Source organism: Carcharodon carcharias, chromosome 14 (genome assembly GCF_017639515.1).
Source record: "Carcharodon carcharias isolate sCarCar2 chromosome 14, sCarCar2.pri, whole genome shotgun sequence".
In the NCBI taxonomy this organism is placed as follows: Eukaryota; Metazoa; Chordata; class Chondrichthyes; order Lamniformes; family Lamnidae; genus Carcharodon; species Carcharodon carcharias.
In genome coordinates, this window is record NC_054480.1 from 44,503,184 (window position 1) to 44,525,651 (window position 22,468).

General features: G+C 44.5%; 1 protein-coding gene across 3 annotated transcripts in view; it reads left to right on the plus strand.

Moving 5' to 3' along the window:
- Positions 1 to 22,468, plus strand: part of LOC121287653 (stathmin-3-like) — a 64,155-nt gene that overhangs the window by 18,520 nt on the left and 23,167 nt on the right. Inside the window, exon 1 of one of the 3 annotated variants that reach the window (XM_041205610.1) lies at positions 5,854 to 5,933. The exons of the other annotated variants lie outside the window; for them this stretch is intronic. The gene's annotated coding sequence lies outside the window, so the exon portion shown is untranslated. Of the gene's footprint in view, positions 1 to 5,853; positions 5,934 to 22,468 lie in introns of those variants that run through there. 3 annotated transcript variants of the gene reach the window in all.

A 22,468-nucleotide genomic window follows, 5' to 3' on the forward strand; every position in this document is an offset into this window, starting at 1 on the left:
AACATGCTGAAGTCATGAAAGGCACTCCATAAATGCAAGTATATATTTTTTTCACTGTGTAAGAATATTATCTCTGGTTTTCCAGGGAACTAATTGATTTAATATGGGTTCAGCTGCTCCATTTCTGGCAATAGACAGTCAAATAATTGTGCTGATGCTGAAAAAGTACAATGCTGACTCTATTATAAAAGGTCAAGCTGACAAAATACCCCAGAAACTAATCTGCTTCAAGGTGAGTGTCAGCAAGAACAACAATGAGAACAAGAACTAACATTTACTTAGCACCCTAATTGTAGGAAATCATCCCAGTGCAAAATAGAGGAACAGACACCGAATCATGGACGAAGAGATTAGGAAGGCTGACTGAAAGTGTGATTGAAAAGATATGTTTTACACAGAATTTATATGCTTCCCTGAGACTAGTATTTTTGAACCGTTAGTATTTATAAGTTTGTGCATGGTGAGTTGGGTCATATTAGCATATTCTGGGGTTTGCTTCCCTGGTTCATTCTGTAATATGGTATATTCATTTCTTGTCAATAAAATGTATCAAATACCCTGTAACAGGAGCACCATGGCAAATATGAAGTCTTTTATGCAATCAGGTGTACCATCATGTATATGTACACTAAGTATATTAGTACTGTCACGGACAATTGTAAGTTGTTATCATTTGTTGTCCGTGACCATTTATATTTGTCTGTAGATGTGCGTGTTTCTTACCCTTGGAGTGAGTAAGTCAATTTTAAATAACCCAGCAAGTTTTTTATGTTTAGAAAGGAAAAGATTAATTTATTTTTCACAACCTTGCCCTGAACATTAAATAAAGAAAATGACACCTCATTCACTCTTTCACTCACACTCTTTCACACACAAAATTCCTTATAGGTGAAGGTAAAAACAGCAAATGTAAAAAAATGATTTTAACTCAAGTCTCTGTTCATTTCAGGCCTGTGGTTGTTTTATAGTCTAGTTGTTACATTGTCTGGAGTGAAAACTTTGAAATTGCACAAATCTTTCAGCAACTGTGATGGCTCCTAAAATTGATCTGCCAGAAGTGGGTTTCTCAGGTAGGCTTGCAGATTGGAATGAGCTAGAGGAGAGAGAAGATTGTTTCTCTATCTCAAGGTGCTGTGGTGAGGCACTTTGGCTGCCCAATTGACTACAATAGCCTAAAAACAAAAAACTGTGGATGCTGGAAATCCAAAACAAAAACAGAATTACCTGGAAAAACTCAGCAGGTCTGGCAGCATCGGCGGAGAAGAAAAGAAAAGAAGAGAGGAAAATTGCTGAAGGGTCATGACGACTCGAAACGTCAACTCTTTTCTTCTGCAGTTTTTTGTTTTTTATTTTTTCCTCTCTCTCCCTGATGGAAAGCAGTCTGTCTCTGAGGATGCATCTCTCTGAAAAGCAGTTTGAATTTTCTCTGCTATATCTTTAGTTGAGAAACAAGATGGCCGCTGTAACATGTGACCTCACATTAGTGTCCCAAATAAGGTATTGTGGTAATTTTAATTACAGTCTGAATCCTTCTCTCACCTACAGTTCTTTTAACTGGCTAAATCCTTTGTTCTTGCCAAGGCTAAATTAACATTCTTGCAACGAAAGTTGATGGAATTTTGTTTATCTACTGGTCTGACAAACATTGAGTCAATATCAAATTAAAGTTTGTCATTGTCCTCTTGGATCAAAAGAATTAGTAACTTGGAGCCATTTAGAATTTCAGTGTTTTAAAGTGTATATTTTTAAAAAATATCTTTTTTCTTGAGTCACAATATCGTCAAACAATACAGCTTGACAGTACCATTCAAAGTTGAGAGCAAACTGCTGTGCCACCCCCTCGGGGCATATCATCTGGCTGACATGAGTGAGCCAGTGTTGTTCATTGTACACCACTGAGAAGAAAAATCATAAGACAGATCCTCCCAGGTTACTCAAGCTATTTTAGCCACCTGAATCAAACTTTGTTGATGATACCCTTGAATGTATTGATGAAAGAGACTTTTCTATTCTCCTGTTATTGAAATATTGTGGTTGCAGAAGACTAATTTGAAGAACATAAGGAATAAAACATACTTGATATTTTTTGATTTCTATAAATGATTCCTTGGAGACTATGCCTTGACCCATGTCTATGCTTAGACTCCCCCTGAAAAAAAGCCTAATCCTGTTAATTACTCACAAAACAACCAAATTAAAGAAACAGGCATTCAAAAACTATTGCAAGATACATAATTATCTTAACAGCTCATAAAACTGCCAATTAAACAAAGCCCAGTCCTCTTCACAGCTGTGTAAGCAACCCCCACACAGCTGAATCAGTTAGCGGGTTTTGGATCGCACCCAAGCATTCAGAATAGGATTCTATCTCACAGTTGTATAAACAAAGGCTCTAAATCTAATTCATTGAAACCTTTGAAGCAGGCTGAACAGGTGGCCATCTGCTCATCAGCTGACTGACTTCTTTGATTGACATGTCAGCCATCTATTCAGCCCGCTTCAAAGGTTTCAATATATTCAGAATTAGAGTCTTTGTTGACACAGTTGTGCAATAGAATCACATTATGAATGCTTGGCTGTGTTCCAAAATCGACAAATGTATTCAACTTTGCACGGGTTGTTTACACAGCTGTGAAGAAGGCATTGATCTTTGATAGTTTTATGAACTGCTGAGAGAATTATGTTTCTTTGAAGTGGTTTTCGATGCCTGTTTGTTTATCTTGATAGTTCTCTGAGTATTTAATGGGAGTAAGCATTTTTCAGCAGGAGTTTGGATGGCTGTCTGTTTATTTTGACAGTTTCATGAACATTTCAAAGACTTCCCAGTGTTATTATAGGGCTTATAAGTCTGTCTTTAGTGGACATTGAAATAGCGCTTCAAAGGATCAGCAGATTGCTAAACTTAAATCAATAGAAGGATGAAAGCACAATATCAAGATGACACAGTTTAGTCAGATTATCAATACTGCTTAATGCAGCAGAGGACTTTATCCACTTGCATGTGAACACTTAAACAAAACATGGTTAATTAAATGGTCTCTTAACTTTTAAAGACAGAGTCCTATGATCAATCACAGCATTAAAACATAGTTAAATTATCACAGAGCATCTAAGTTGAAGTTGGCAAGACCTTTTAAACTTCAAAAGTTTCCCAACTGCACAACAGACTTCCCTCAAGGTTCATGGGCAGGATTTTACGCGTTGGCGAGCGGGGGTGGGGCCCGCTCTCCGACGCGTAAAATGACTCATGGTGATGGGGTGGAACTCCCAATGTCACCGCACCCCATTTAAATTTTCAGGAAGGTGGGGCCCGCCAACCTGTCAACGGCCAATTGAGGCCATTGACAGAGTCAATTATGTAATTAAAGGACCTGCCTGTCCAACCTTAAGGTTGGTGAGCAGGCCAGGAGCCCCAGCGCAAACTAGAAAAAGCATGAAATCTCATCCACGGGTGGGATGAGGTTTCATGTAGCTTTTAAAAAAGTTTATTAAAGTTTTTGGGAAAATTATGGACATGTCCCAACTCATGTGACATTGTCACATGAGGGGACATATTAGGGAAATTTTACATTTCTATTTTTAGGTTTTTAACATTCTGAACCAATCTCCCTGAGGCAGCACTTAGCCTCAGGGAGATGAGTGCGCTCTTTCATGTGCATGTGTGAAAGAGCGCACTCTCGATTTTGGGATTTCCCTGCCCCTGGCTGCACAGGGAGCACATAGCACTTCTGTGTGGATGCCATGCTGGGCTGGCCTTAATTGGCCCGCCCACATAAAATGGCGCCACGCTTCTAATTAGAGGCGCCGATCGGAAACATGCCTACGCGCGCCCACCCTTCAACTTCCCCCCCAACCAGGGGTAAAATTCAGCCCCATGATTCCACTGAGGTGCCGTGAACCATGTCTCCTAACAAAATGGGCCAGACTCCATTGAAATAACAGGGGCTAAAATGAACGCTTCCACAATGAGTAAGCAAGGGCAGGAGTGCTGAGTGCAGGCTCCCTACCCACACATATCCCAGCGCCATAATAAAAATCCCACAAAATGGGAATAGGGGTGTGAATTCCAGAATCAGGGTTCTGTATGCCATTTTAAAATCCTCCCGCCTGAGTTCTGACATGGATGGAGGCATGAAAATCTGGCACCTAGATGTCGATCCCTTGGAGAGTACTTTATTTGACATCAACATCAGATGTTTTTGCCTGGGTATAATATGACGGTAGAATACATGCATTTCTCCATGCCAGAAGTGCATTGCATGCCTTATTGGATTGGATGGTCAATTGTCATGAAGTGCATCTGTTTAAACTGTTGATAGGCCTAATGCATATGCACCTGTTGTAGACCCTTCGAAAAATTGGACTGCAACTGGTAACAGTATACACAGTCATTACTACAGTTTTCTCAAGGACTTAGCACCTAAATCTGCAATCTTTAAAAGAACTGCTGGAGGTTGTCATCTAAAAGGTAAGTTTGCTGGGTTTGTTTTGAACATTTTTTGATTGAATATATTGTGAAGCCAGATTAAGCTGGAGGGCTCCTCCCAGCTCCATATTAAAATCATGGACTGGATTCCACCACTGCTCACCCTTCCCTTTGATTGCCTCCCCCATCCCCCAACCATCACCCCCCCACTGCCACCCCCACCGCCCCCCCCCCCCCCCCCCCCCCCCCCCCCCACCCCCCACCGAATCTCCGGAGTCCTTCACCCAGCATCCAAGCCAGTTCATCATGTGAAGTATGAAATTGGGAAGTACAGTCACATCCCGAACACTCAGAGCAGATAGGGGAGTGACCAGCACCACTGTACTTGAGAGAATATTTAAGGTATACTCAAAACCTCTAACTGACATAACAAGCAAATAAGGATAAAACAAGATTTGAAAACTCTGTAGACAATAAGCTTGTTGACATTTGGTGAAGAAGCTTACACACCAAAAATGGATTCTTGGATGAGTTACCTGAGGACTGCCAGCTATTGTGGAAATATATTTCAACATGAATAGGAATGTACAGGATCGATAAAGATGATTTACATCCATCTCTGGCACCAGAGGATCGCACTTCTCCGGAGAAGAGATTTACATTTAGAGGGAAAATAAAGTGCCAGATGAACATGAGCCAAAGTTAAACTTACTAAGCTACGATGCACATTATTTGAAAATAATACAAAAACAGAGGCCAGAATTTTATGTCCCATGGGCAGGCATGCGCCCGACCTGAGCAGGTATAAAATCGTGCAAGATGACTTCGGGCAAGCATCCCAACGTTGTTGCACACTCGCGTGATATTTTGCTTGGCACGCAAGCGAAAAAGTCAGAAGAGCGCCCGCTGACAATTAAGCTCATTAATGGCCCAATTGTAAGCGATTTTTCGTAGCCCGTCCAATGTTGGGTTGGCAGACAGGCCAATTGGCCAGCCAGGCTTTACATTTTCGATGAAACCTCACCCAAGGGTGGAATGAAACATCCGTTTGAATTTAAAATAAAAAGAAATATCTGGGGACTTCTTTTCATGAGGTGCTTGATTGTGCTGCATGGACATTTTTTGCAGCATTTTTGTGCTTTCTTTAATTATTTGGAGGACTGCAGCTCCCTGAGGCAGCTGTTTGCCTTCAGGGAGCTCTCTGGAAGCGCTCACCAGCACCCATGGTGACGTTGTCACCCGCCCTCTTCCCACCCCCACCGGCAGGGCTGAGCCTTTCTCGGGACATGTTTCATGCTGGCTGACCGTTAATAGGCCAGCCAGAGTGAAATTGTGGCCGGAGGCCGATCGTGGTCGGGGGACAGTTTCCCGTCTGCTCCCGGGCCAGCCATTCACGCGCATCCGACGAGTGCAAAATTCAGGCCAGAATTTAGTTTATTTCAAAAGTAATGCCAACTAAAGCTGTCAGCATATTTGCCCTGATGATAAATTACAAGTCAATAAAAAGGTATGCACCACTGAAGAAATACTTTGCAGTGAAAGGATTAGTCATATTAGAAATAACACTTTTTGTTGAGAATGCAACATGCTAATACTAGAAATTATCAGCAGCAAGCAGATTGTTGTAGCTTCCAGTGTTCTTACTTTTCTCAGCCTTGCTTTTTGTAATTATATCAAATTTAATTAAGTCTGGACTTCAGTCAAATTTTAAGGGCAAATTAATGCAGCATCTCACACTTTGTATTTGGACTAAAGAAAGGTTAGTTGAAGGGCATGGAAAGCATTGTGAATATGGAATTGGATAAGTATTCATGTTAGAATTGAAATCTGCGTCCTACATATGTTGTAATATGTTCAGCAGGAGGATAAAGTAAACACAATATTTGTAGCAAAATATATGTTTGAAGTTTAATTTTAAAGTTTTGTGGAATTACATAGCTGGGAACCTTCAAGCACAAAACACTGTCGATGAAGGTTAGTGCATAGCTAATAAATTCTCATTCGATCTTGGCTTTCATTCAATTTTGCAGCTCCGTCATTATGGGACCAATTTCTGAAAGTGGCAGCAGAAGACATATTTGAAGTTAGATTTCTGTTTGGCCAGTTTACTTAACACAAACAAACACTATCACAGTTCTATGCAGAATAAAGACCCAATAAACCAGTTTTGTAGGAAGTGTCTTCATTTTGAATACTGGAAGCATCTTACGCTTTTTCACCGTAAAAAAGCAAATCTAAGCATTGAATGGCTACATCAATAATTCTTACATTATTTATTGAATAATGCCATAGAAAAAAAACAAAAAATTAGCCAAGTCAAAAACTCAATTTTTATGGCATAACAAATTTTATAACATTTTAAACAAAATTTAAAGTAAAAATATCATACAGGATTTGAAATTAATATAAATTTTTATACCAAAAAATGCCTATGAAATTTTGTACTTGTCAAATTTCTAAATACATACAAAATATTGCTAGCAGGATTAGCTCCTGTGTATCCTGATTTGTTCATGAAATAAAAAATGTAGCTTGTGAGTTTTCAGCTGAGCTGAACAAAGGGAATATGTCTGCAAATTGACAATTCCTGTTTGTCCTACCAAGGTCAAAGGAGAATATTGTGTCAAAATGGAGGTGCTGAAGACTATCTTTTAGGGAAAGGAGAAAAAATACAGAAAGATATAGCTAATTATTCAAATCCGTGAGACATCAAGTTTAATACAGACAATTTAAAATTCTGTGCGTTCATCTTTTCAAATTACTCAGTTAATTAGATGCACTGTGGTCACCATCGGACAACTTCAGCTCCAGTTGATTTCACCAGTACAAAGCAGATTTCATAAGGGACAATTTTAGCCACTAGCAAGAACAGGCTAGCATGAAAATCAATTAAACTTAAACCTTGGTTAGCATGGTAGTTTCATGTTTCCATGGAACCATATTAATTTTAAGATTAATCAGTATTCAAATGTACCTGTGTACTTGTTATACATATTTGAAATAAGATATGTGCACTCTGTGCAAAATGCCAATGCTGTCAGTATACATTTATGGATTTTTAAGGCTTGGGTCGGTGAGTTCGCTTGTTAACTGAACTCTAACTGCACGCCTTCCTATGTTCTCATCAATTGCTCTTTGCGATCAATAACAGGGAGAGACTGATATAATAATAAACAGTGATCGTTATTGAGACATAGGGCAGAGCACCAGATCATACATGCTCACTCAGAAATCTCCAGAACTAGACTTCCAATTCCCAGTTGCCCCGCTGTACAGTGATTCATCAGTGCTGTCACATGATCAGTACACTTGCATTCTCTTAAAGGGACAAGGCATCTCACTTTACCACAGTTTTACAAAATGTAAAATAAAGAGTTAAATGGAACCTGTTTTAAGAGGGATTTCATGTTCCAAAGGTTTTGATTGAGTAGACACTTCTAAAGAAAATGATGTGTGAATTGGAGAAGTGAGATTATTAATTAGTTCCCCAATGAGAATGCCATGCTTGCTGATGGTAATGGTAGTGTATAACAAAACTATACAGATCAGACGTAGCAGGCTAGCTGATCTCCACTGGTTGGTGCCATAATTAGCCTCAGCACCTCTTGGTTAGAAAACAGAAAATCCACCAAGTTTCTTGCTTCTGATCATTATCAAGTGATTCGCTGGAAAGCATGAATGTGTGAACATTAAATAAGGATGGGGCTGGTGATGTCCCCATATTGAATCGCCTCCTAAAGCAAACATTGTCTTCTCGCACATGAACAGAAATTTGAGGGTGGGACAAGAGGGGGTTAATTGTAGGTGACTCATGGCTGTAGTAAGTTAAAGCAAGAGCCAACATACTCAGATGAGGAGAGAAAACTGGCCAAAATATAGTGGTGATTTGTTCCGAGAATCACCAGCTCAATTCAGATTGTAAATGGAGATACCAAGAAGTCAGACAAACTTCTGCTTTCCAAGGAGGAGATAGAGAGGATTCAGAGCAAATATGTCCTCACAAGGAAAAAGGGTCGGACTCCCAAATCTACAGCCTCCTTGATGTCAATGATAGCATAGGATAAGGTGAAAATGGATGCTTAATCCAGATACTGAGAGCTTCATACTGCAGAAAACCTAGATGAGCAAAGAGAGAGCATGAAAAACTAGTGGCAAGTAAAAGCAAGGAAACCCAAAGATGTTTTAGAAATACATCAAGAGCAAATGGATAACTAAGAAAAAGCTAGGACCTATCAGAGACCGGAAAGGTAACCTGTGTATGAAGGTGAAAAACATGGGCATGGCTCATAATGAATACTTTGCTTCTGTCTTCACAAAAGAGGGGGACGATGCAGACAATTAAGTTAAGGAGGAGGAGTATGAAATATAGGATGAGATAAAGATTGTGAAAAATAAAATATTAAGGGATTTATTATCTTTGAATGTAGATAAATCGCCAAGCCGGGATGAAATGTATCATAGCCTGTTAAAAGCAGCAAGAGGAAATACCAGAAGCTCTGAATATCATTTTCCAATTCTCTTTGACTGTAGCATGGTACTGGAGGACTGCTAACATTGCACCATTGTTTAAAAAAAGGGAAAGGGATAGACTGAGTTGTTGTTGGCTGTCACTTGATTTGAGGATGATGTCTACTCAGGGTCGTGAGTTTCTACCATGGGTCTTCATGTGACTGAATAGGCCAATTCCCGACCCACAGATCAATGGGCACATGGGGCAGGACATTCCATGGGGTAGTGGGATCTGGAGTGCAGGATTTGCTTGTCAGAATAGTTCACAGGCTAGTCATTCTAACCTCAATGGTGGACCAATTATTCAAAAACATACTGAGGGACAGTATTAATTGTCATAGAGAAAAGTATGGATTAATAATGGAAAGTCAGCATGGATTTGTTAAGGGAAGGTCATGTCTGCCTCATTTGATTAAATTTTTTGAAGAGGTAACAAGGAGGGTTGATGAAGATAGCATGTTTTGATGCCTGGATTTTAGCAAGACTTTTGACAAGGTTCACACATGGTCGACTGTTCAGAAAAATAAAACCCCATGGGATCCAGGGGAAAATGGCAAGTTGAATCCCAAATTGGCTTAGGGCAGGAAGCAAAGGGTAATATTTGATGGGTGTTTCTGTGACTGGAAGACTGTTGCTAGTGAGGTTCCACAGGACTCATAACTTAGCCCCTTAGACTCCATGATATATATCAATAATTTAGACTTAAATAAAGGAGGCATGATTAAGAAGTTTGCAGATGATACAAAAATTGACCATGTGGTTAATGGTGAGGAAGAAAGCTGTAGTTACTAGGACAATATCAAAGAACTGGTCAGATGCACAGAAAAGTGGCAAATAGAATTCAATCCCGAGAAGTGTGTGGTAATGCATTTAGGGAAGGCAAACAAGGCAAGGGAATATGCAGTAAGTAATAGGATACTGAGAAGTGTAAAGGAACAGAGAGACCTTGGTCTGCATGTCCACAAAATCCCCAGAGTAGGACGACAGATAGATAAGGTGGTTAAGTAGCTGAGACAGAATATAAGATCAAGCAAGTTATACCAGTCCTGTACAAAACAGTAGTTAGGCCACAGCTAGAGTATTGTGCACAGATCTGGCCATCACATTACAGGAAGGATGCAATTTCAACAGAGAGGGTACAGAGAAGATTTACGAAAATGTTGCCAGGACTGGAAAACGTGAGCTATGAGGGAAGGTTGGAGAGGCAGAGTTTGTTTTCTTTGAAACAGAGAAGTCTGAGGGGACACATAATTGAGGTGTATGAAATTATGAGGGGCTTATATAGGTTTGAAAGGAAAGACCTATTTCTCCTCGCAGAAAGGTCAATAACAAGGGGGCATAGATTTAAAATAATTGGTAGCATGCTTGGAGGGGAGTTAAGGAGAAATTCTTGTTGGGGTGGGGGGAGGATGGGGTGGTCCAGAGCTCACTGCCTGAAAGAGTGGTAGAGACAGAAACCCTCAACACATTTAAAAAATGCTTGGATATACATGGGAAGTGTCATAAACTATAGTCCTATGGACAAACAGCTGGAAAGTGGGATTAGGATGGATCGCTCTTATATGGTTGGCACAGAAATGATGTGCCTAATGGCCTTCTTCTGTGCTATAAATTTCTATGACTCTATGGTTCTCTTGAATTTCATACATATGGGGTAAATTAACTAGTGTAAAATGCAGAAAATATCCAGTGGGTTCATCTGAAAGAGAGATACAGACTACATGCCTGTGCATTAACTGCATTTTCTGTTTTGCATGCTTTTCAGAATTCAGTGTTTCTCTTTTATTTAACAGAATAAATTTGGTCCTCTTCATAATTATGGGATTCAATGGAGTGTTCCTAAATGGTGTGGAATTTACAGTCACAATGCTCAATCAATTAACAAAAAACAATTGTTTTTAAATGTTTGCTGTGCTAGTCTTTTACTATACTGCTGCCCTATGTCACCAATTGCCTTACACAACCTCATGTATACAATCAAAAGAAGATTTCCAACATCAAGATATAAAAGTAGCTGTCTTGTCATAACCTCTTGCTTTCTGGTGTATTTGTCAACAAACAGAAAAATAACAGTAATATAATAAAAGCAAAATACTGCAGATGCTGGACAGTATTAGAGGAATGTTCAGTATCAGAAATAGGAATACATCAGTATTAATGCAATTTTAATTATTTTAATTTTTAACATTGCTATATTTCTCAAAGCTATCAAATAAATGTAGTTCTGGGGTCATATTTATAATTGAACCGCAACAAGAAACTGCATTTCTTTTGTTCCCATTAAAGCCCAGACGTTAACTTTTGCCAAACCTGGTGAGAAAACTACATCTGCTTCCATGCTCAGGCCCACTGTTAAAATAGCACATTTAAAGAAGGACCCCTCCAGCTTCAGTTCCTCTTGCCTACTCAGAACAGCATATTAAGGTCAGAGCCTGGATATTGGCAGATGAGTCCCACAGGCATTTTTAACTGTTCGATTTCTGCCAAACAGGCAGGGTGATACTTGCCCTTTAATCTCACTGAAGTATTAATATTTAATTCTCTATTCTGTTGAAGAAAGGTAATGCACATTTGACAAAATCATCCAATGTCATGTACCTTTTAAGTGCTGCTACCTGACTGTATGATATTGCGACATACATTTTCTCCCATTGTCTAATGTTTGCCTCCAGCCAGAAAACAAGTGTAGAAATTTATTCTCACACATGAACCCATTCTGCTTCTGAGTTAACTCAATGGAGATCACAAAAAAGCAGCCCAAGTTTACTTTTGCACCTGATTTCCCATCCTTTCCTGCCTCAGGAACCAATTTTTAAAACTTTCTCAATTTTTGATCCCTTTATCTGTCAGGGATATGTTTATAGATCCCATTTCTCCATTCCTCAGTATAACTCTTTACCTCCATTTGATGCATTACTAGGCATCCCAGCTCTATTCAGGCTCTTACTTACTGGAGAGTTGTGTGATTGGAATCAACATCATTACTACAGGTTGTCATGTGAACCAACTAACAGTACAGCACCTTATTCCTCAGTTTTAAGAGAATCATAGGAGTTGATTACGAGAATTACAGTTTTGTGCCATATAATTGAATATACAATGGTAACTACAATTGTGTCTTTTGCTGTTACTTCACACTATATGGGATTAATACTAGCTTCTGACCTTTGAATGAAGCCAGCAAACAACACTACCTTCTGTTATGATCTGGAATGCATTGCCTGAAAGAATGGTGGAAGCAGATTCAATAGTAATAACATGCAAAAGTGAATTATATATCTACTAGAAAACAAAACATGTGTAGGGGAGTGGGGTTAATTGGATAGCTCTTACAAAAATCTGGCACAGCCATCATGGGACAAATTGCTCCTTGATTCTGTGGTCTCAGCAATATAAATGTCTGTATTGGCCTTCGTACTTGAATGAACACAGCGTATTGCAGTAGAGTAAAAAAATGTAACATGTAAGACAAAATCAAAAAATATATATATATTTTTATATTCATTCACAGGATATGGGCTTCACTGGCTGGGCAAGCATTTGTTGCCCATCCCTAGTTGCCCTTGAGATGGTGGCAGTGAGCTGCCTTCTTGAGCTGCTGCAGTCCATGTGGTGTAGTTAGGAAAGGAGTTCCAGGATTTTGATCCAGCAGCAGTGAAGGAACAGCGATATATTTCCAAGTCAGGATGGTGAGTGGCTTGGTGGGAAACTTCCAGGTGGTGGTGTTCCATCTATCTAATGTCCTTGTTCTACTACATGGCAGTGGCCCGTGGGTTTGGAAGGTGCTGTTGAAGAAGCCTTGGTGAATTCCTGCAGTGCATCTTCTACTGATACATACTGCTACCACTGTGCGTCGGTGGTGGGAGTGAATGTTTGTGGATGTGGTGCCAATCAAGCGGGCAGCTTTGTCCTGGACAATGTCAAGTTTCTTAAATGTTGTGGAAGTTACAGGCATTCAGGCAAGTGGGGAGTATTCCATCACACTCCTGACTTGCACCTTGTAGATGTTGGACAAGCTTGGAGGAGTTAGGAGGTGAGTTACTCGTTGTACTATTCCTAACCTCTGACCTGCTCTTGTAGCCACAGTATTAAAAGGCTAGTCCAGTTCAGTTTCTGGTCAATGGTAACACCCAGGATGTTGATAGTGGGGGATTCAGTGATGGTGTGCTATTGAACATCAAGGGACTTGTTGGAGTTGATCATTGCCTGACACTTGTGTGGCATGAATGTTACTTGCCACTTATCAGCCCAAGCCTGGATATTGTCCAGGTCTTGCTGCATTTGGACACGGACTGCTTCAGTACCTGAGGGGTCGTTAATGGTGCTGAACATTGTGCAATTATCAGCAAATATCCCCACTTCTGACCTCATGATGGAAAGATGGATGAAGCAGTTGAAAATGGTTGGGCCTAGGGCACCACCCTGAGGAACTCTTGCAGTGATGCCCTGGAGCTGAGATGATTGACCTCCAACAACCACAACCTTCCTTTGTGCTAGGTTTGACTCCCAAGCAGTGGAGAGCTTTCCCCCTGATTCCCATTGATTCAGTTTTGCTAGGGCTCCTTGATGCCACACTTGGTCAAATACTGCCTTGATGTCAAGCGCAGTCACTCTCACCTCACCTCGGGAGTTCAGCTCTTTTGTCCATGTTTAAACCAAGGCTGTAATGAGTTCAGGAACTGAGTGGCCCTGGCAGAACCCAAAATGTCAATTATTGCTAATCAAGTGCCGCTTGATAGCACTGTTGATGACCCCTTCCATCACTATATTGATGGTCGAGAGTAGACTGATCGGGCAGTAATTGGCCGGTTTGGATTTGTCCTGCCTTTTGTGTACGCGTCATAGCCGGGCAATTTCCCACATAACTGGGTAGATGCCAGTGTTCTGGCTGTACTGGAACTGCTTGGCTAGTTCTGGAGCATAAGTCTTCAGTGCTATTGCCGGAATATTGTCAGGGCCCATAGTCTTCGCAGTATCCAGTGCTCTCGGCTGTTTATCACATGGAGTGAATTGAATTGGCTGAAGACTGGCGTCTGTGATGCTGGGGACCTCCAGAGGAGGCCGAGATGGATCATCCACTCCGCACTTCTGGCTGAAGATTGTAGCAAATGCTTCAGCCTTATCTTTTGCACTGATGTGCTGGGCTCCCCCATCATTGAGGATGTGGATATTTATGGAGCCATCCTGAGAGTTGTTTAATTGTCCACCACCGTTCATGACTGGATGTGGCAGGACTGCGGAGCTTAGATCTGATCTGTTCGTTATGGGATCTCTTAGCTCTGTCTATCACTTGCTGCTTATGATGTTTGGCCTGCAAGTAGTTCTGTGTTATAGCTTCACCAGGTTGACACCTCATTTTTAAGTTGTCCTGGTGCTGCTCCTGGCATGCTCTCCTGCACTCTTCATTGAACCACGGTTGATCCCCTGGCTTGATGGTAATGGCAGAGTGGGGTATATCCTGGGCCGTGAGGTTACAGATTGTGTTTGAGTGCAATTCTGCTGCTGCTGATGGCTCACAGTGCCTCATGAGTTGCTAGATCTGTTCAAAATCTATCCCATTTTGCACAGTGGTAGTACCACACAACACGATGGAGGGTATCCTCAATGTGAAGGTGAGACCTCAACTCTGTGCGGTGGTCACTCCTACCAATACTGTCATAGACAGATGCACCTGCAGCAAGTTGGTGAGAATGAGGTCAAGTATGTTTTTTCCTCTTGTTGGTTCCCTCACCACCTGCCGCAGACCCAGTCTGGCAGCTATGTCCCATTAGGTGCTACCGAGCCACTCTTGGTGACGGACATTGAAGTCCCCACATTCTGCACCCTTGCCATCCCTGGTGGTGTTCAACATGGAGGAGTACTGATTCATCAGCTGAGGGAGGGCATGTTTGGCCTGATGCTATGAGACTTCATGGGTTCCAGAGTCACTGTTGAGGGCAACTCCCTTCCAACTGTATACTGCCACGTCTGCTGGGACATTGTCTCTAAGATTTGATTCCGTGTTGCTTGACTAGTCTACAATACAGCTCTCCCAATTTTAGGCAGCAGGATGTTAGTAAGGAGGACTTTGCAGACTGAGATTGTCACTATCATTTCCAGTGCCTTGGTCCATCTGTTTCCCTCCTTTTTTGTGACTTTGATATAACTGAGTGGCTTGCTAGGGTCAACCACATTGCATGGGTCTGGAGTCACACATAGGTAAGGACAAACCATTAGTGAATCAGATTTTTTTTTTTACAACAGTTGACAATGGTTTCATGTTCCAGATTTTTTATTGAATTCAAATCAGATCTGCCGTGGTGGGATTTGAACCTGGGTTCCCAGAGCATTACCCTGGGTTTCTGGATTACTAGTTCAGTGACAATTACACTACATCATCGTCTCCCCTGTGCTATTGTGCCATTACTTATCATTCCAAATTAAAATATTTTTACTACATTTATGATTTATGATGGTAGAGTTTTTGCTAGTACTTGCATGTAAACCTATAGCATTGAAGATGTCCAAACAATTGCCTGAATGGTATGGCAGACTCTGTGGGTGGAATCAGCCCAGATTTGCACTAAGTAGCAAGAAAGTAAAATAACGTTTTACCTGCCGGCTGCAATGGAGGCTTTTCACGCTGTATAGTCCCAAATCAGTGATATTAATTATGCATTCCTGGGAAACATGCTGTTTCCATGGCAGGCGGGGTTTCACCTCGCCGCTTCAACATGCGCCATATTTCAAGACCAACCACGTGCACACCTCTCAGTGCTTCAATGGACTGCTGCAGGGAAGACAGGATGGCTCCAAAAGGCAAAAAGACTGCAGCCCCCAGGTTTAGTGACGTGTCCCTTGAGCGTCTTTTGGACGACTCTGAGGCCCGCTGTGATGTTTCTACCCCCACTCTGGCCACAGGGAGGGGCAGCGGCACCATGAATCCAGCATGGGACACGATCGCAGTGGTGGTCAGCGCCAGTGCCCTGCAGAAGGGGACAGCCACCCAGTGCCGCAACAGGATGAATGGTCTCATCTGTTCCACCAGGGTAACTCACTCTTCTCATCACTCTCAGCTCTCACACTCACAAAACTATCACACATCTGCAGGGATCTCACACATCAAGGGACAACACCACTAACTCTCATACACACCCTCACATCTCCATCAGGCTCATATCCTCTCGAGCTCAAGTCCACATCCTGTCCTTGGCTTCACTCACCACACAAATATTCCATGCAGTGCCATGCATCCTGCTCACACTCTCTCCATCTGTTTTCATGCAGGAGAACTGGGGGTGAAGTGGCCCACATTAGGCCCCCTCACTCACTTTGAGGAGCATGCCCTTGCACTGGCTGGTGAGGAGATGGACCTTGTATGCAGCGACGGTGATGTCGGCGGTGAGGACCTGAGGATCCTGCACCACATCATCCCTCTCTCAATGCACTGTGAATGCTCTCTCTCCTGTTTTTGACTCTGCTGCCATGCATTAATTATCTCTAACAAAAACAGAATTACCTGGAAAAACTCAGCAGGTCTGGCAGCATCGGCGGAGAAGAAAAGAGTTGACGTTTCGAGTCCTCATGACCCTTCGACAGAACTTGAGTTCGAGTCCAGGAAAGAGCTGAAATATAAGCTGGTTTAAGGTGTGTGTGTGGGGGGCGGAGAGATAGAGAGACAAAGAGGTGGAGGGGGTTGGTGTGGTTGTAGGGACAAACAAGCAGTGATAGAAGCAGATCATCAAAAGATGTCAACGACAATAGTACAATAGAACACATAGGTGTTAAAGTTAAAGTTGGTGATATTATCTAAACGAGTGTGCTAATTAAGAATGGATGGTAGGGCACTCAAGGTATAGCTCTAGTGGGTTTTTTTTATATAATGGAAATAGGTGGGAAAAGGATAATCTTTATAATTTATTGGAAAAAAAAAGGAAGGGGGAAACAGAAAGGGGGTGGGGATGGGGGAGGGAGCTCACGACCTAAAGTTGTTGAATTCAATATTCAGTCCGGAAGGCTGTAAAGTCCCTAGTCGGAAGATGAGGTGTTGTTCCTCCAGTTTGCGTTGGGCTTCACTGGAACAATGCAGCAAGCCAAGGACAGACATGTGGGCAAGAGAGCAGGGTGGAGTGTTAAAATGGCAAGCGACAGGGAGGTTTGGGTCATTCTTGCGGACAGACCGCAGGTGTTCTGCAAAGCGGTCGCCCAGCTTACGTTTGGTCTCTCCAATGTAGAGGAGACCACATTGGGAGCAACGAATGCAGTAGACTAAGTTGGGGGAAATGCAAGTGAAATGCTGCTTCACTTGAAAGGAGTGTTTGGGTCCTTGGACGGTGAGGAGAGAGGAAGTGAAGGGGCAGGTGTTGCATCTTTTGCGTGGGCATGGGGTTGTGCCATAGGAGGGGGTTGAGGAGTAGGGGGTGATGGAGGAGTGGACCAGGGTGTCCCGGAGGGAGCGATCCCTACGGAATGCCGATAAGTGGGGTGAAGGGAAGATGTGTTTGGTGGTGGCATCATGCTGGAGTTGGCGGAAATGGTGGAGGATGATCCTTTGAATGCGGAGGCTGGTGGGGTGATAAGTGAGGACAAGGGGGACCCTATCATGTTTCTGGGAGGGAGGAGAGGGAGTGAGGGCGGATGCGCGGGAGATGGGCCGGACACGGTTGAGGGCCCTGTCAACGACCGTGGGTGGAAAACCTCGGTTAAGGAAGAAGGAGGACATGTCAGAGGAACTGTTTTTGAATGTAGCATCATCGGACCAGATACGACGGAGGCGAAGGAACTGAGAGAATGGGATGGAGTCCTTACAGGAAGTGGGGTGTGAGGAGCTGTAGTCGAGATAGCTGTGGGAGTCGGTGGGTTTGTAATGGATATTGGTGGACAGTCTATCACCAGAGATTGAGACAGAGAGGTCAAGGAAGGGAAGGGAAGTGTCAGAGATGGACCACGTGAAAATGATGGAGGGGTGGAGATTGGAAGCAAAATTAATAAATTTTTCCAAGTCCTGACGAGAGCATGAAGCGGCACCGAAATAATCATCGATGTACCGGAGAAAGAGTTGTGGAAGGGGGCCGGAGTAGGACTGCAACAAGGAATGTTCCACATACCCCATAAAGAGACAGGCATAGCTGGGGCCCATGCGGGTACCCATAGCCACACCTTTTATTTGGAGGAAGTGAGAGGAGTTGAAGGAGAAATTGTTCAGCGTGAGAACAAGTTCAGCCAGACGGAGGAGAGTAGTGGTGGATGGGGATTGTTCGGGCCTCTGTTCGAGGAAGAAGCTAAGGGCCCTCAGACCATCCTGGTGGGGGCTGGAGGTGTAGAGGGATTGGACGTCCATGGTGAAGAGGAAGCGGTAGGGGCCAGGGAACTGGAAATTGTTGATGTGACGTAAGGTGTCAGAGGAATCACGGATGTAGGTGGGAAGGGACTGGACAAGGGGAGAGAGAAGGGAGTCAAGATAACGAGAAATGAGTTCTGTGGGGCAGGAGCAAGCTGAGACGATCGGTCTACCGGGGCAGTTCTGTTTGTGGATTTTGGGTAGGAGATAGAAGCGGGCCGTCCGAGGTTGGGCGACTGTCAGGTTGGAAGCTGTGGGAGGGAGATCCCCAGAGGAGATGAGGTCAGTGACAGTCCTGGAAACAGTGGCTTGATGTTCAGTGGTGGGGTCATGGTCCAGGGAGAGGTAGGAGGAAGTGTCTGCGAGTTGACGCTCAGCTTCCGCGAGGTAGAGGTCAGTGCGCCAGACAACAACAGCACCACCCTTGTCAGCGGGTTTGATGACAATGTCAGGGTTGGACCTGAGAGAATGGAGTGCAGTAAGTTCAGAGAGAGACAGGTTAGAATGGGTGAGAGGAGCAGAGAAATTGAGACGACTAATGTCGTGCCGACAGTTCTCAATGAAAAGATCGAGAGAAGGTAAGAATCCAGAGGGAGGGGTCCAGGTGGAGGGAGAATATTGGAGATGGGTAAAAGGATCCGTTGAACTGGGAGAGGACTCCTGCCCAAAGAAGTGAGCCCGGAGACGAAGACGGCGGAAGAAGAGTTCAGTATCATGCCGAGCCCGAAATTCATTGAGGTGAGGGCGTAAGGGTATGAAACTAAGTCCTTTGCTGAGCACTGAACGTTCAGCATCGGAGAGGGGAAGGTCATGGGGTATAGTGAATACACGGCTGGGGTTGGGACTGGAAGAAAGGATGGGGACGGAGGGACAGGCAGGGGTGGAGGGTCCTAGATGGGTGTTGGTGTCGATGAGTTGTTGGAGCTTGCGTTCCTTAGCACTTGAGAGAAAGAGAAAAAGTTTCTTGTTGAGGCGTCGGATGAGCCGAAGGATAAAATGAAACTGGGGGCACGCGCAGCTTTGAAAAAGGGTACGGCGGTGCTGCTGGAGGGAGAGGTCGAGTGTGTTCATATGGCGGCGCATGGCACTGAGAGTGGATTTCAGAATGTGACGGGAACAGCAGTCCGAGAAACGTTTTATGTCCCGGAGATACCTGTAATCCTGGGTGGGTTCGAAACATGAGGGGTGGAATTTCAGTTGAAATCCACGTGGGGTAAGTCGGAGACGGAGACAGTCACTGAGAAAGGAGATATGGCTGTGAAAGCGGGTTTTAGTAAACACCTTGTCAAACACTAGGAGAGAAATGGAAAGCAATGAAGGTGAACAAGGCAACAGAGAGATCCGGAAATCTTGTCGCAGAGAGGAACAGAACTTCTTCAAGGAGGTAGGCATTTCTTGAAGAGCAGTGGCAGTCAATTAAACATAGAGATAAAAACAAAAAAACTGCGGATGCTGGAAATCCAAAACAAAAACAGAATTACCTGGAAAAACTCAGCAGGTCTGGCAGCATCGGCAGAGAAGAAAAGAGTTGACGTTTCGAGTCCTCATGACCCTTCGACAGAACTTGAGTTCGAGTCCAAGAAAGAGCTGAAATATAAGCTGGTTTAAGGTGTGTGTGTGGGGGGCGGAGAGATAGAGAGACAGAGAGGTGGAGGGGGTTGGTGTGGTTGTAGGGACAAACAAGCAGTGATAGAAGCAGATCATCAAAAGATGTCAACGACAATAGTACAATAGAACACATAGGTGTTAAAGTTAAAGTTGGTGATATTATCTAAACGAATGTGCTAATTAAGAATGGATGGTAGGGCACTCAAGGTATAGCTCTAGTGGGTTTTTTTTTTTAATTATCTCTACTTTGGTTCACAGTGACCGACACCCTCAGCCAGCCAGTCCCTCAGCTCCGTCCACATCCTTACCTCCAGCCAAGAGGACACCTCCTCCACTGAAGAGCAGGGAATAAGCAGCCTGGAAGACCTGTCACAGCGCTTACCTACACTCTGCACCAGCGCAGAGACACACACCTCAGTGGGATCTGGATCTCGAGCAGGCTCGGGTTCACAATCTGGTGTCACCGCATGGACACATGTCCGCAGCAGGGAGAGGGAGGTTCAGTCATCTCCCTGGCACTTAGAGGACTGCGAGGGAAGAAGTATCTGTGAGGTCTGCGTCAGATGATGAACCTCTAAGTTAGTCCTGCCAACTCATCCTGGAGAGTCAGCAGAAGGCGGGGGAACATCATCCATAGCTGTTGGAAGCCTTCAACAGAGTGGCTTGCGAGTCGGAGGAGTGCATCTGCTGCTCTCTGATGAGGAGGTGCCCACATGTGCACATATGGAGGTCTCATGGGGTGGATGGCAGATGCCATGGAGACCCTGGTCCAGCAAAACACGGAGATGCATGCAAACCTGCACTCCATTGCGGGAACCATGGGTGAGTTCCTGCAGTGGCAACATGAGAGGGAAATGGGGCACCTTAATGTCCCTTCAGGTGCTATTTCATCTCAATGAGTCAGGCTGGGGCCCTCAGGCATCCGAAGGGAGGAGGAGCGGCAGTTGGACACCCCTGGGTCATCCACTCAGGATTGTCAGAGGCTGCCTCTCCCTCTGAGTCCCCTTTGCCTGTGACCCCCTCAACCTCATCCTCTGTCACCACAGAGGGAACAACTGGTCCACAAGTGATTCTGGAGGGAGGAGTGTGTGTGTGGCAGAGCCTTTCGGAGCCTCGTTCAAGCACTCTCCCACGCACACGAATCCTTCCCGTATAACACTCATTTCAATGTCCTGAGCCTTTTCAATGCTGCTTTATGGGGTTTGCTTTCAGTTGTCCATCTGAGCTGACCTGCATCTCTGCCCACCCACTGATCACACTCCCATGTAGCACCTGATCTTACTCACCATGACTCTCATTTCACTTTTGATTTGGATAGCATGTTGCTAGTTCGGGTTTACTTTCGTTCCCCCATTGTTTACCCTGTCCCAGTCACCCTTTTCCTTTCCCCCATCACAGTTGACCCCCAGGCATCACCTTTCAACTCTCCTCCATGACCCTTTTCCTTTGGGGATGTCCTGGTGAAGTGCACGTTTCCTTCCTTCCTGAAAATCCCACGCCCCCGACCTCCTCCTTCCCACCCCCAGGGTTCCTGTCTGCTTCTGAATCTCTACCAACCACCCTCACCGTCCCTTCTACCGTCGAACCCTCATCCTCCCGTCCTATTGCCTCAGGCTGCCCTTGGTCATTCTCATCATTCCCTCATAGCACGCCCACCCTCAGTTCGCTTCCCTGGAGGCAGTCATGGATCCGTCAGATCCCTCCCTTGCATGTTCACCTGGACATTCCCCCACTCCAGACCCCATCCCCCTGGGAATCCCTTCCCCCCTCCGGACCCCTTCCACCCCTGGAAACCTCCCCCCCCCCCCCCCCCGGACTCCCCCCCCCCCCCCCCCCCCCCCCCCCCCCCCCCCCCACCCCAGTTAGTACCTCCCCCTTCCTGACTCCCTTAGACAACCATACTTCTTCCGCCACCCTTGGTCCTCCCCTCCTCCTGACTCCTTCCTCCAGCCTTACCTCTTCCTCCAGCCTTGCTTCTTCCTCCACCCTTACTCCCTCCCCTCTCTGCACTTCTTCCTCCCACTGGATTCCCTCCCCTTTCTGCATTCCTTCCTCCCCCCCAGACTCCCTCCCCTCTCCACACTTTTTCCCCCCTCTGAACTCCTTCCCTTACACCTTCCACCCCCTCCTTATACCTACCTTCCCAGTTGCCATCTTCTCCCCCCATCAACCCCTCCTCCCCCGTACTCCCTACCCCCCAAAACCTTCATTCCCCCCTCAACCTCCCGCCGACACCTTCATTCCCTCCCAACCTCACCCCTGGCACCTCTTTCTCTCCCAGTCGATCCTAGACCTTCCTCTCCCACCCCCTCGACCATCAATCAGTGTGAGCATCAATGGTCACTTTCCAACTTCCGTGAGCTGCTTCACAGCAGAGCCACGTCCATGAGAATCCACCCAGCATGCCATGGACATTCCTCCAGTGTGCCATTGCTGTTGGACTCCATCATCTTCTGCTCCTCGGATTTCCACGATGTGAGCAAGGCCCTGCGGTAAGTCCCAACTTCTGCACGTCACGGTTGTCAAAACATGGTTTTCCCGCTGATGTGGATGACGATCCAGCGAGGGTGGGTTGAGTCCAGCGGGCTGGACTTACAAAGATATGC